Below are 14,249 nucleotides of genomic sequence, written 5' to 3' on the forward strand. Positions count from 1 at the left end.
TTTTTTTTTGAGACAAAGTCTCACTCGTTGCCCAGACTAGAGTGCCGTGGCATCAGCCTAGCTCACAGAAACCTCAAACTCCTGGGCTCAAGCGATCTTCCTGCCTCAGCCTCCATGCCTGGCTAATTTTTCTATGTTTGGCACAGACTGAGTCTCACTCTTGCTGAGGCTGGTCTTCAACTCCTGACCTCAAGCGATCCTCCCGCCTCAGCCTCCCTGAGTGCTAGGATTACAGGTGTGAGCCACCAAGCCCGGCCCAATACCCTTTTCATTTTGAAACCAAGCAGGTATCCCGCTGAGAGGCCTTAGGGTAGGGGGGGATGCCACACAAGGGAAAAAGGAAAATCTTGAATTCCTTCCGGGGAAGTTCCAGGCATCTTACTGGCCTTGAAAAGTGAATGGGCAGCCTGATGAGAACAATGGCCCTGCAAGCAAACTAGCCAGGAGGTGTTTTGGTTCCCTATGGAAACTAAAAGATGGCATCTTAACTTCTGTTCTGGAGTTCCTTTGCAGAAACCCCCACCTGATGGAATATGCAGATAAGGGGGGTACTGAGGATTGAACTCTGATCACCATCCTTTGTTCTAAACTTCCCCCTGAGGGGCCTGTCACACCCATCCTAACATTCCAAAAATCTCTGAATCAATGCCTCCCCCACATCAGGAATTCCCACCTTTTTGATCGAGGCCTGTTTGAAATGTACCCCTGACTTTAAAAACTCTGACTTGTAAGATATCTAGGAATCTGAGTGTTAAGTATTTGCTGCTCATTCTCCTGGCGTGGCACCCTCCCATAAAGCTCTTTTCTGCCACTGCAACTCTGGGCTTCAGTGTTTGGCTTGGCTGAGCTCACCCGGTGAGCGGACCCCATTTTGGTTAGGTAACAATTTCCATCTGAGACCTCATCAGCATTGCCTTTACCATACACATTTCTACCAACGCTCTGACCACAACCACATAAGTACTCTCTAAGAAGTTTCAGACTTTCCCTATAGTTCTCTGAGTCCACACTAACATTGCCCTTAACGCTCTGTTTATGATAATCTAGGCCTTTTCTAGCCTGCTCCTCAGTTCTTCCAGCTTCTACACATTACCCAGTGCCAAAGCTGCTTCCACATTTTCAGGTATTTATTACCGCTACACCTCACTCCTGGTGTGAAATTTCTATCTGAATTCATTTTGTGGCACTATAACAGAGTACCACAGACTGGGTAATTTAGAAATGTATTGGCTCACATTCTTGAGGCTAAGACAAGAAGATTGAGGGGCTGGCATCTGGTGAGGGCCTTCTTGCTCCATCATCCCATGGTGGAAGGTAAATAGAGGAAGTGTGATTTATGATATATGTATTCCTGCCTCTTGGCTGGTCCCAGTGCTGTGTTGTTTATTGTTTACAAGGAATTGATCACAGGAAGGAAGGAAACACAGATTTCTTTGTTCCTTCTCCACTCCTACTGCTTCACTTCACCAGCGCCCCCCCCAAAAATTTATTTATATATACAAACACACACACACACATTTTTTTTCCTGGCTCATAACTCCCATAGCTGTTTTTTTCTTTTTCTTTTCTTTCTTTTTTTTCAATAACTACTCAGTCAATGTGGCCATAGCTCTTATTACAATGTTGGGACGCTTTGGGCCTCAGAATCAGGCCTCAGAAAACACTCTCTCTGACCTTCTCCTGCCCTCCTTTCACCTGCTTCTTTCTCTCCCCAAGGCAGGAATCTCCCCCAACCCCTTTCTGTCTTGGAGATGGCCAGAAAGAAATTATCTGACCTACCTTGCCTGATTGTAGGTCACAAGACCCTCAATTCCCAAGGGGTCCTGCCCAATACCCTGGAGGAAGGAATGCTGCACAGACAGGCCAGGAAGAATCTGAACAGACAGGCCTTGCTGGCTTTCCCCACTCAGTCTCTTATTGCTAGATTATACCCTTTTTGTCCAGTCACATTTCTACATGGTGGTCAGTAATGCTTATCCAGTGAAATCTCCATAAAAGGCCCAAGAGGACAGAGTCTGGGGAGCTTCTGGATAGCTGAACACAGGTTCTGGAGGGTGGTGTACCCAGGGAAGACGTGGAAGCTCCAGGCACCTTCCCTGATACCTTGCCCTATGCATCTTACCGATTTATAATAAGTCAGTAAGTTAAGTGTTTCTTGGAGTTCTGTGAGCCAGTCTAGCAAATTAATCAAACCCATAAAGTGGGTCCTGGAAACCCAACTTGAAGCTGGTCAGTCAGAAGTTTCAGAGGCCTAGACTTTCAGCTGGTATCTGAAGAGGGGAAAGTCTTGAGGACTGAGCCCTCAACCTGTGGGATCTGATGCTATCTAATGGTACAAAGTGTCAGAATTGACTTGGAGGACACCAAGCCGGTGTCCCCTTCAGAACTGATTGCTGGTTGGGGGCAGTGGCTCATGCCTGTAATCCTAGCACTCTGGGGAGGCTGATCGCTTGAGCTCAGGAGTTCAGGACCAGCCTGAGTAAGAGTGAGACCCCGTCTCTACTAAAAATAGAAAAACTTATCTGGGTGTGGTATCACACACCTGTACTCCCAGCTACTCAGGAGGCTGAGGCAGGAGGATCGCTTGAGCCCAGGAGTTTGAGGTTGCTGTGAGCTATGATACCACTGCACTCTATCTACCCAGGGTGACAGCAAGAGACTCTGTCTCAAAAAAAAAAAAAAAAAAGTGTATAAATTGAATTATTTAAAGTCAAATCGAGAGCTTTGGTTTGAAAGGAAACTCCAGCAACATAATGAATTTTACTTTCTTTTTTTTGTTTTTTTGAGACAGGGTCTTGCTCCATTGCCCAAACTGGAGTGTAGTGTCCTGATCATAGTTCACTGCAGCCTGGAACTTCTAGGCTCAATCAATTCTCCAGAATCAGCCTCCTGAGTAGCTGGGACTACAGACTCAAACCACCATGCCCAACTAATTTTTAAAAATTTTTTGTAGAGACAGGGTCTTACCATGTTGCCCAGGCAGGTCTGGAACTCCTGGGCACAAGCAATCCTCATGCCCCAGCTTCCCAAAGCACTGTGATTAAGGGCATGAGCCACCACACCCACCATGAATTTTCAATACATGTTATGTAGCTATTTATGTTTAGACTTCCTTGCTACCTCCTTCAGCAACTGGAAAATATCTGTTTTGGAACCCATAGTCATATCAAAGAAAGGCTCATTCTCTAGCTTCCATCTTAAAAATAAAATTAAACAATAATAAATAATTCAAAGAATTGCTGGTTTTGAGCTCTATACATTTTCATTTTTATAACAAACTTTTTATGGAAACCTCACAATATCAACATAAGAGTCTCAATTTTAACAAGTAGTACCTAACACAGTGCCATATAGGTACTCAATGAATATTTGTTGAATGAATAAATGTTTAAATTCATTAGTTAACTAATTAGTCATAAATTAACTAATTAATTCATGAATAAATAAAGATCATACCTAAACCTAAGAATATTCTGGGGCAGAGGGGAGACTAACAAGGAAAACTCAGAGATATAAGTAACCGTATCATTCTTAAACTACCTGACCTTTTGGAACTAACACTTGAGGTTAGAAATTCTCTATTTTGCTACTCTGTATCCCCTGTGGTGTCCACAATCCTGCATTATCTCCATCATATTGCAGCTCTTCCATTACGTTGTGGAATGACTGAGGAAGCACAAGGCTCAACGTCAAGGTTCCTGTGCTAGGCCCACTGCACACCTGTACCCCATGTCACTCAGCAACGTTTCCCTGCCCCGCTCTGCTCTCTCAGCTCCTGTTGGGAAGCCTACTCTGAGGCTGTGGAACTTGGCAGGGGTGAAGGAAAATCCAGTGACTGATACTTTATGTGCAGGAATTTTCAGAGGCTGTAGATGACTTTTGATTTTGGACGGTGTTTTTTGTTTTTCTTCCTTGCTTTTTTTTTTAACACTCCCCATTTTACAGGTGGGCTTGTCTTCCCTACTTTTAAGGATTAGGACTTATAAATTAGAGCATGTACTGCACAATGGAAGATGCAGAGCAGAAACATGTTTAACTGGAATCGTGCTCTTCAGTACTGGTGATGCCACACCTTAGTTGCTAAAGACTTGCCTTTGGAAAATGCTGACGCTCCCCTGCTCACACTTCAGGTTACAGCCCTGTGAAGCAATACAGCGCTTCACTCTGTAGACCTGAATTTAAATGAGTTACAGCTAACTTTTATGTAGGTCAGCAAGGTGCATGAAAAGGAAAATAAATGAATATAATGGGGAAAGGAATCACTCCTTGAGCGATTTATAATTCCAAGTGGACGAAGTCAATACATTAATACCAGTCTACTTGGGCAAAGCTAAGCAAAGCTAAAATTACTGCTACACCTTGTTCACATAATTGCTTTCTTTAAAAAAAATAAGCTTTAAAATATCAATTAGCTAAATAATTAAAGTAATAATTATACAAATTGAAGTAATTACCTCCTAAAATAGTGTGGGGTTTTTTGGTTTTGTCTTTTTTTTTTTTTTTAGAGACAGGGTCTTGCTCTGTCACCAAGGCTGGAGTGCAGTGTCCTGATCATAGATTATTATAACCTCAAATTCCTAGGCTCAGGTGATCCTCCTGCCTCAGCCTCCTGAGTAGCTAGGACTACAGGCACGTGCCAGCATGACTGGCTAACTAAAATATTGTTTTTCTTAAGAAAAGCTTATATTCTTGGGGCCAGGCATGGTGACTCATGCCTATAATTCTAGCATTTTGGGAGGCTGAGGTGGGAGGATAGTTTGAGGCAGGAGTTAGAGACCAACCTGGGCAATATAACAAGACCCTGTCTCTTAAAAATTAAAAAAAAAAAAATCAGCCAGGTGTGGTGGTACGATCCTGTAGTCCCACCTATTTAGGAGGCTGAGGCAGGAGGATTGCTTGAGCCAGGGAGTTCAAGGCTGTAGTAGGCTATGATCATACCAATGTACTCTGGCCTGGACAAAATAGTAAGACCCAAATTCCTAAAAAAAAGAGAAAAGCTTATATTCTTTTTAAGGCTAAGTGAAAGTAATGTTAAATATGCCATAGGTTGTGGAAATATCAAAGTGAATGGAAAAGTTTTCATATTTCCCGCTGGGTGTGAACTAAGTAACAATGTTGTGACTTCACTGTTACAGAGTAGATAAGAATTAGGCATACTAATTAAACTCATAAAATATTCTACTTTTTAATTACCTAAGACAGAAGTAATTTATTTCCTTTCATCCAAAATAAAGCTGATTTTCGTTTTTGGTCTTCTTTCATGAGTATTTAATAATTCTAAACAGTATGACTTACATAAATAAATGGATGCGTTTTATTATTCAGAATTGAATTGAAAGCTAATTTTTTTAAAAAGCTACTTTAAAAGCATATATGCTGTGATATTAATATGACCAGATACCAAAGTACCCATAATTACCTGATGTGTCCCCATAAAAAAAAATCTACTTTATCTCTGATAACGGTATTGATCTCTTCTTCTTTAAATTTTCATAATTCTTACATTCTATAGAATAAAATTTGTTAGTTGAGTTTATATCGAAATGTATAAATTTCTATTTTTGTGGATTTTATGTATAGTCCTTTGAAGAGTCTTGATCTCATGCTTTTGTATCACATAGTGCTAAATACACAGTAGATACAACATTTTGCTAAGTTTAAAATTACAGTTGTAGATTTTGAATAAATAATGCTAGGCTAGATATATATAAAATGAGAAGGTTAGGTATATTTATGAATACCTACCTGGGTAGGTTCTCTGCATGGCTTAAAGTTCCCTCTTTTGATAATTTCTCAATAGAAACTTTCTCAAACAAAAATCCCAACACCATATGGTTTGTTAAAGTTTCAACAAAAGATCAAGAATAAAACTCCATTTCCACAAAAAATGTAATGTTACTTCTTTAGAAAACAAGAAAATAATGTAAAGGAACTATCTTGATTGTGATGTGGAGGGCTGTTTCCATGTCTGGCAGTGAGGAACCAAGAGCACTGTCATCTAGCAAAGCCACTGTCAGTTACATTAGTTATCTCAATGTAAAAAGGAGAGTTTTATCTTGTTTTTAGACTTTAATTTACTAAGTGTATTAAAGTTATAATCTTAAACAATAATTCTCCTCATTACAAAATCCCCATTACTGTTTTAGAGTCTGGCCACTCTACCAGATAAGCTCTATATCTAGGTTGATATGTTAATAAAATTTGATTTGTTTTTTGCAGAAATCCATTTTCTTCAGCTTTTTAAGAACGCTGATCAGGGAAATAAATGAAAAATTTCTGAGAATTTTCATATATACTTAAAACTATGTTTTTGTTTTTTTTGTTGAGACAGAGTCTCAGTATGTTGCCTGGGCTAGAGTGCCGTGGCATCAGCCCAGCTCACAGCAACCTCAAACTCCTGGGCTCAAGTGATCCTCCTGCCTCAGCCTCCCGAGTAGCTGGGACTACAGGCATGCGCCACTACGACCAGCTAAATTTTTCTATATATTTTTAGTTGTCCAGCTAATTTCTTTCTATTCTTTTAGTAGAGATGGGGGTCTCACTCTTGCTCAGGCTGGTCTCAAACTCTTGAGCTCAAACAGTCCACCTGCCTCGGCCTCCCAGAGTGCTAGGATTACAGGCATGAGCCACCGCACCCGGCCCAAAACTATGTATTAAATCGACAAAAAAACTGATGGTCAGGAACTGCAACCAAGATTTAATAGCCTTTTTTATAAAAGTGTACTGCAACAACAAAAAAAGGAATAAATTTTAATAGCTTTTTTATAGAATTGACTCACAAATTATAGTTTGACACAATTATAAATTAATAGATGGCAGATTCTCTGAAAGAGGATGTGGGTAGGGACAAAACAATTAGTATCTCAAGTTCCTAGATACCAGACAGGTTGAAGTTGGACTTCCTGAGCTGGATTTTCTCAGTGTCCGTCTCTCAAGCTGGGAGTTCAGGCTCTGGAGGGAAGAAGGATCAAGTTGTTTGTTCTCCTTATTCCAAAACCAGGCGGGATTTTGGTGTGTGGCAGGTATAGCTTGGTCTATTATATTAAAAATTGGGGTGGGTGGTAAGAGTTCTTGGTCCCCAACTGCCTCTCTAGCTTCCAAAGTGAGTGGGAGCTTTGAGTGACCAAATGAAACCTGTTTCCAGATGCTACAACAGCTTTTGTTCTTCAGCTCCACATAAAAATATCCTAAGAGAGATAACATATTGATAGTGATAGTTTAGTGCTCCAATTCTTCCAGGTATTATCTTTCTCAAACAAAAAGAGTACAGAATGATCCATGAACAGAAGTTTAAACAGTCTTTTAATACTTGGTTCTATTGCCCTAATCCTAATACCATTCTATGTGTGATTTAAAAAACAGAATAATCACATTTTATTGGCTTTTTTTTTTTAAGAGACAGAGTCTCACTCTATCGCCCAGGCTGGAGTGCAGTGCCATAATCATAGCTTGCTGCAGCCTCCAACTCCTGGGCTCATGTGATCCTCCTGTTTCAGCCTCCTAAGTACATGGGACTACAGGCATATGCCATGGCATCCAGCTTACTGCTGATTTTTAAAGTTTGTAGTGATAATTTGCTTTTATTGATTGTTAATAGGTTATAATAAGTTGTAGTGACAACTTGCTTTTACAAACACTTTGCATAAAACATTATATATATACAGCTTAACACAGTGCTTATCAAGAAGCCTAGATACTACCTGACTCTGGGTCTAGACTCTCAGTTAAAAATAATTTTTCCTGAAAATTTTGAAGCTTCATTATCTTTAAGCTTCAGTGTTGCTGTTGAGAAGTTCAGTGCATTCTGACTCTTTATCATTTGATTGTGACCTATTATTTCTCTATCGAAGCTTTTAAAATCTTTATCCAAAGTGTTCTGAAATTTCACAATTATGTGCTTTAGTCTGGGTCTTTTTTTCTCATTCATTTCCAGGGAAACTAGGTGAGCCCTTTCATTGTAGAAATTCATGTCCTTCTGTTCTAATATTTTTTATTATATTTTCTTTGATAATTACCTCCTTTCTTTCCTTTTTTTTTTTTTTTTTTTTTGAGACAGAGTCTCACTCTGTTGGCCCGGGCTAGAGTGAGTGTCATGGCATCAGCCTAGCTCACAGCAACCTCAAACTCCTGGGCTTAAACCATCCTACTGCCTCAGCCTCCCGAGTATCTGGGACTACAGGCATGCGCCACCATGCCCGGCTAATTTTTTCTATATATATTTTTAGCTGGCCAGATAATTTCTTTCTATTTTTAGTAGAGACGGGGGTCTCACTCTTGCTCAGGCTGGTCTCGAACTCCTGACCTCGAGCGATCCACCCGCCTCGGCCTCCCCGAGGGCTAGGATTACAGGCGTGAGCCACTGTGCCTGGCCATTACCTCCTTTCTTTCTAAAACTATTTATTTATTTATTTATTAGAGATGAGGTCTCACTCTGTTGCCTCTGCTGGAGTGCAATGACACAATCATAGCTCACCATAGACTCCCACCTCAGCCTTCCAAGTAGCTGGGAATACAGGCAGAAGCCACCACACTGGGCTAGAACTCTGATTATTTGGATATGGGGACTCTTTGATTGACTAATTTTCCTATCATTTCTATCCTATTTTTCATCTTGGATTTGTCCTTCTTTCTTGGAGATTTCTTCAAATATATCTCCCACTTAAAAAAAAAAAAAACTCAGCTATCCTGTCTTAAATTTCCTAGCATTCTTTTTTTGTTCTTTAAATGTTCCTTATTTATACTATTCTGTTTTTGTCTGATTGTTTTTTTGGTTGGTTTTTTTTTTGCCCCTGAGACAGCGTCTTGTTCTGTGGCCCAGGCCAGTAGAATGCAGTGGCATCATCATAGCTCACTGTAACCTCAAACTCGTGGGCTCAAGCGATCCTCCTCCCTCAGCCTCTGGAGCAGCTGACACTACAGGCATGTGCCACAACACCCAGCTAAGTTTTCTATTTTTTGTAGAGATGGGGGTCTCACTATGTTGCTTAGGCTGGTCTGAAACTCCTGTCCTCAAGCAACCCTCTCACCTTGGCCTCCCAAAGTTCTAGGATTACAGGTGTGAGCCACTGCACCTGGCCAAAAATGTATTTTAAAAATAACACATGGGCACCTTTGTCAGTAGGAATCCAGTACACACTGCTGGCATAGTGTGACTTACAAACTGAAACATCCACTCCTGGAAATAACACCAATTAACCCCCAGGGAAACACTTCACATCCCTTGCTCTATGTCTACAAAACAAAAGGCAACTGAATGCAAGTGCCATAAATGTTTATGCTGCTGTTAAAGTAGAAGAAAGACCTTGCTTTGGAATGTGGGGAGGACTTTGAACAGCAGAAACAGATAAGAGAAAAGACAAAATAATTAACTTGTCAAATTCCTCCTCTCAGTGTAAATGCAATAGCTTTTGGCCTAATGAAGTATCGTTTCCTATTGTCCAGTTTCAATTTTCTTGCTTCTCTTAGGACACCAGAGATACTCAAAAATTAGGGGGATATTTCAAATGGTTGAACATGGTGGCGAAGGAACATTTTACAACAGTGAAGCCTTTATTATTCTTAAATGTGTGTCTATGTAAGTATAGATATAACATACATGAAGTATGATGTTGATTCTTTTTTTTTTTTTTTTTTTGAGACAGAGTCTCGCTCTCTTGCCCGGGCTAGTGTGAGTGCTGTGGCATCAGCCTAGCTCACAGCAACCTCAAACTCCTGGGCTTAAGCGATCCTCCTGCCTCAGCCTCCTGAGTAGCTAGGACTACAGGCATGCGCCACCATGCCTGGCTAATTTTATATATAATATATATATTTAGCTGTCCAAATAATTTCTTTCTATTTTTAGTAGACACGAGGTCTCGCTCTTGCTCAGGCTGGTCTCGAACTCCTGACCTCGAGCGGTCCTCCCGCCTGGGCCTCCCAGAGTGCTAGGATTACAGGCGTGAGCCACTGTGCCCGGCCATGGGCTTATGTTTTTAAAAAATTTCTCTGGCTGCACCATGGTAAATGAAGTGAGGTGGCAAAGTGAAGACAAAGAGACCTACTACAGTTAGAAAGCTACTGCAATAGTTCAAGGGAACTAATTTTAGTGCTCTGAACTAGGGTGGTAGAAGTAGAGATAGAAGAGGACAAATTCTTGAAATGCTTTAGAAGATCAACAAGGCTAATGATGGACTGGATGTAGGAGAATGCAGGATATAATGGAAACAAGGATGACTTTGGGCAGGATGTGGTGGTTCATGCCTATAATCCTTCACCTTGGGAAGCCAAGACAGGATGATCACTTAAGGCCAGGAGTTCAAGACCTTGACACTACAAAAAATAGAAAAATTAGCCTAGCGTGCTGGCACTAGTAGGCTGAGGCAGGAGGATCTCTTAAGCCGAAGAATTGGAGGTTGCAGTGAACTATGATGACGACACTGCACTCTAGTCTGGGCAACAGGGCAAGACCTTGTTTCAAAAAAAAAAAAAAAAAAAAGGGATGACTTGGGATTTGAGGAACTACTATTTCATGAGGTGATTATTGTATGAAGGGTAGACCATAATGAGGCAAGAGTGGAGGCAGAGAGGTCAGCCAGGGGGCTTAAGTTGAGGACTGCTGGGTTTTTGTTTGTTTTTGTTTTTGTGGAGACAGGGCAGATTTTGCAGTGAAAAGGAACAGCTCTCTTTTAGTCATGCTAGTTTCTATATACTTATTAGGCATTCAAGGAGTCAGGCAGGCAAGTGTCCTAAAGGTCTGGAAATCAAGGGAGATGTTTGGGCTGGAGATATAAATTTGAAAGCCATGAGTATATGAATGGGTCATAAAGTCATGCACTGGATGAGGTAGGTCACTAGGAAATAGGGCAGAGAAGCCAAGAGCACTGCAGCATTGGGAAGAAAATCCCGATGTAGAAGGAAAACCAAAAAAGAGAGATGACACAAAAACTTGGGGAATTGTTTCAAGAAGGAAGGTACAGCTAATGATACCACAATCTATTGAAAGACTGAACCACTGGCTTTGGCAAGAAGTGGGCCTTGAGAAGCACCATTTCAAGTGTTAGGGATAAAATACCCATTTGGAGGATTTGAAGCAGAGATGAGGAGGTAGAGGCCACAAGTATGGACATGTCTTTATATTTTTTAGGGAGTTTTGCTGTTAAGGGAAGCAAAAGAATTAGGTGATAGCTGAAGTCAAGTAAGGATTTTTTTAAATTTGCAAGAGATCCTAATAGAAATGGTTACTAAAGAGAATAAGGGGGGGATATCTTTAAGATGCCTTAAGAATTCCTAGGGGATGGGTCCTTTAAGCCTTTCAAGCAGCCTTTTATGTGCAAAGTACTTTATCCAATAAGCATTTTTTTTTGAGACAGAGTCTCACTTTGTTGCCCAGGCTAGAATGAGTGCCGTGGCGTCAGCCTAGCTCACAGCAACCTCAGACTCCTCGGCTTAAGGGATCCTACTGCCTCAGCCTCCCGAGTAGCTGGGACTACAGGCATGCGCCACCATGCCCAGCTAATTTTTTCTATATAGATTTTTAGTTGGCCAGATAATTTCTTTCTATTTTTTTTTAGTAGAGATGGGGTCTCACTCTTGCTCAGGCTGGTCTCGAGCTCCTGACCTCGAGCGATCCACCCGCCTCGGCCTCCCAGAGTGCTAGGATTACAGGAGTGAGCCACCGCGCCCGGCCCCAATAAGCATTTTTAAGAAACGTGGGCTGGGCGCGGTGGCTCACTCCTGTAATTCTAGCACTCTGGGAGGCCGAGGCGGGTGGATCGCTCGAGGTCAGGAGTTCGAGACCAGCCTGAGCGAAACCCCGTCTCTACTAAAAATAGAAAGAAATTATCTGGCCAACTAAAAATATATATAGGAAAAATTAGCCGGGCATGGTGGCACATGCCTGTAGTCTCAGCCACTGGGGAGGCTGAGGCAGTAGGATCGCTTAAGCCCAGGAGTCTGAGGTTGCTGTGAGCTAGGCTGATGCCATGGCACTCACTCTAGCCCGGGCAACAGAGTGAGATTCTGTCTCAAAAAAAAAAAAAAGAAAGAAAGAAACGTGGTCACTCTGATAGAAATAAGGCTGATAAGAAAGCAAACTAGTTTAGGAATGATAATAAATATGTTTTGGACAAACTGAGTTCACTGAAATATTTAAGCAAAGATTAACTGACCAACTTAGTAATTAGTACAAAGGATTTTGAGTTTCAAGATGATAATGATGGGCCGGGCGCGGTGGCTCATGCCTGTAATCCTAGCTCTGGGAGGCCGAGGCGGGTGGATCGCTCGAGGTCAGGAGCTCGAGACCAGCCTGAGCAAGAGTGAGACCCCGTCTCTACCAAAAATAGAAAGAAATTATCTGGCCAACTAAAAATATATATACAAAAAAATTAGCCGGGCATGGTGGCTCATGCCTGTAGTCCCAGCTACTCGGGAGGCTGAGGCAGTAGGATCGCTTAAGCCCAGGAGTCTGAGGTTGCTGTGAGCTAGGCTGATGCCACGGCACTCACTCTAGCCCGGGAAACAAAGTGAGACTCTGTCTCAAAAAAAAAAAAAAAAAAAAAAAAGATGATAATGATGGTTAAGAAAAATGATACATTTTATAAAGGACCAATCCAGTTGGTAGACACTATTTAAATTATCCTATATCAAATTAACAAGGATTTACTTTGCCAAGATTCTTGGCACTTTTATATTAACTTAAAATTGCATTAGGGAAAAACATAATAGTAATTGAGAAGCAACTAATTATAAGCAATTATAAGCCAAATTATGTTTATACCACAATTAGTGTTTGAAGTGGTTTAGTAGGCAGAGTCTTCATTTCAATAAGCAACCATCAAATAACTGAATAGCTTGTAAAACAGAAATACTTCTTTTATCTTTATTCCAACTATAATAACCACATTCTCTTTAATTATCATTATAATAAAATAAGCAACATTTATTATCTTTTGTCCCAATCCCCAGTTTGAGTTGGATGCTTTTAAAAACATGGCAAGAGTAATATGTGTACCTACCTCACAACATAGCTTCTTTCAACAGGTTTCATGGAGACATGTGAATTCAGTTCTTGTAAGACAAGTATTACCCTGCAGGGTATCTAGAGTGCAAACTCAAACCATGTCTTTTTCAGTAGATTTTTCATGCTGACATTATTTTATTTCACTTTGAGGAAAGTTTTTCTCTAAAGATGATAGGGAAAAGTCTTTCTGTCTTGTGACAGTGGTAATTTTTATGTCAGGTTGGGGTATTTTGTTCTCCCACATTTCCAAGTAAAAAATCGTAACTTTTGTTGCCATAATTTTACCACCTCAGGTTAAACTGACCGCAACTTGACAACTATTTTATACTTTACATTGATTAATGAAATATTAGATGGATGGTTCTTTAAATTACCACTAGTGATAGCTCTGGAATCCCTGTTATATTAATGTCCACGTAAACCCCTCTTAATGGCACTGTAAATTTAGGGGGTGTGGGGAACCCCTTTTAATAGTTCATCAGTTTAAGAAAATTCAAAGAAAAACATATCAAATAGTTTCAAATTACATTTAACAAATCTAGTTTCTAGAAATAGTTTTTCTGAAAAAATTCCCACCAGTTGACCTAATGGAGCACGGGGTTGCCAGCGCCTCACGGAGGCTGCCGCGCTCAGCCAACTCCGAGGCTTGGCGAGCCACATGGTGGGAGGTGGGTAGAGCCGGAGCCCTCCAAGGCTGGGCGCCACGTTGCTTTTCCCTCATGAGATAGGGAGACAATGCTTCTGGCTATTGTATAAACGGGTCGAGAACTGCATTCATTCACACATGAGCCAAGGCGTGAGCAGAATTAAAGCGCCTTCTAATTCGACCCTTGGCAACGTGTGCGTCACGGACAACTGCTGAGCTTTAATGCCTGGCTGCGTTCGCCTCGGGGACACACACTTTAAAGAATGGCCAAGTACCTCGACAGTCGCGGTGACTGCACGGGATCAAAACCACCACGCCAACAGAGCACTGGCCCCCGCCCCCGCCGAACCCCGCCAACACCCCTAAGGACGCTCCCATGTTTTCTGCTAACCAGTTGTTGCACGCTGCGCCGCACAGCCTTTCCTCCCTCCGTTCCCGCTCTCCCCACACACTGTGCATTCGACCTCAAGTTTATAGTTCCCAGCTGGATAACACAGCACCATCCCCTACTCCGAGGACAGCGACAGCCCGAACCGTAGCGCAGCGGGTAACTCCCGGCGCTCGCTGCAGGCCTTCCGCCAGCCAGCCGCCAGTCCGGGATGAGTG

The 14,249-nt window shown here is 41.6% G+C and overlaps 1 long non-coding RNA gene across 1 annotated transcript; it reads right to left on the minus strand.

Annotated features, from left to right (window-relative positions):
- Positions 1-7,169: 7,169 nt before the first annotated feature.
- Positions 7,170-14,228, minus strand: LOC123632213. Its single transcript, XR_006733298.1, has 3 exons — positions 14,035-14,228; positions 12,993-13,159; positions 7,170-7,187 (listed from the first exon to the last, which is right to left on the minus strand). It is a non-coding gene; the product is annotated as an uncharacterized LOC123632213 (long non-coding RNA).
- Positions 14,229-14,249: the final 21 nt, after the last annotated feature.

This window comes from Lemur catta, chromosome 2 (assembly GCF_020740605.2).
Source record: "Lemur catta isolate mLemCat1 chromosome 2, mLemCat1.pri, whole genome shotgun sequence".
Lineage (NCBI taxonomy): Eukaryota > Metazoa > Chordata > Mammalia > Primates > Lemuridae > Lemur > Lemur catta.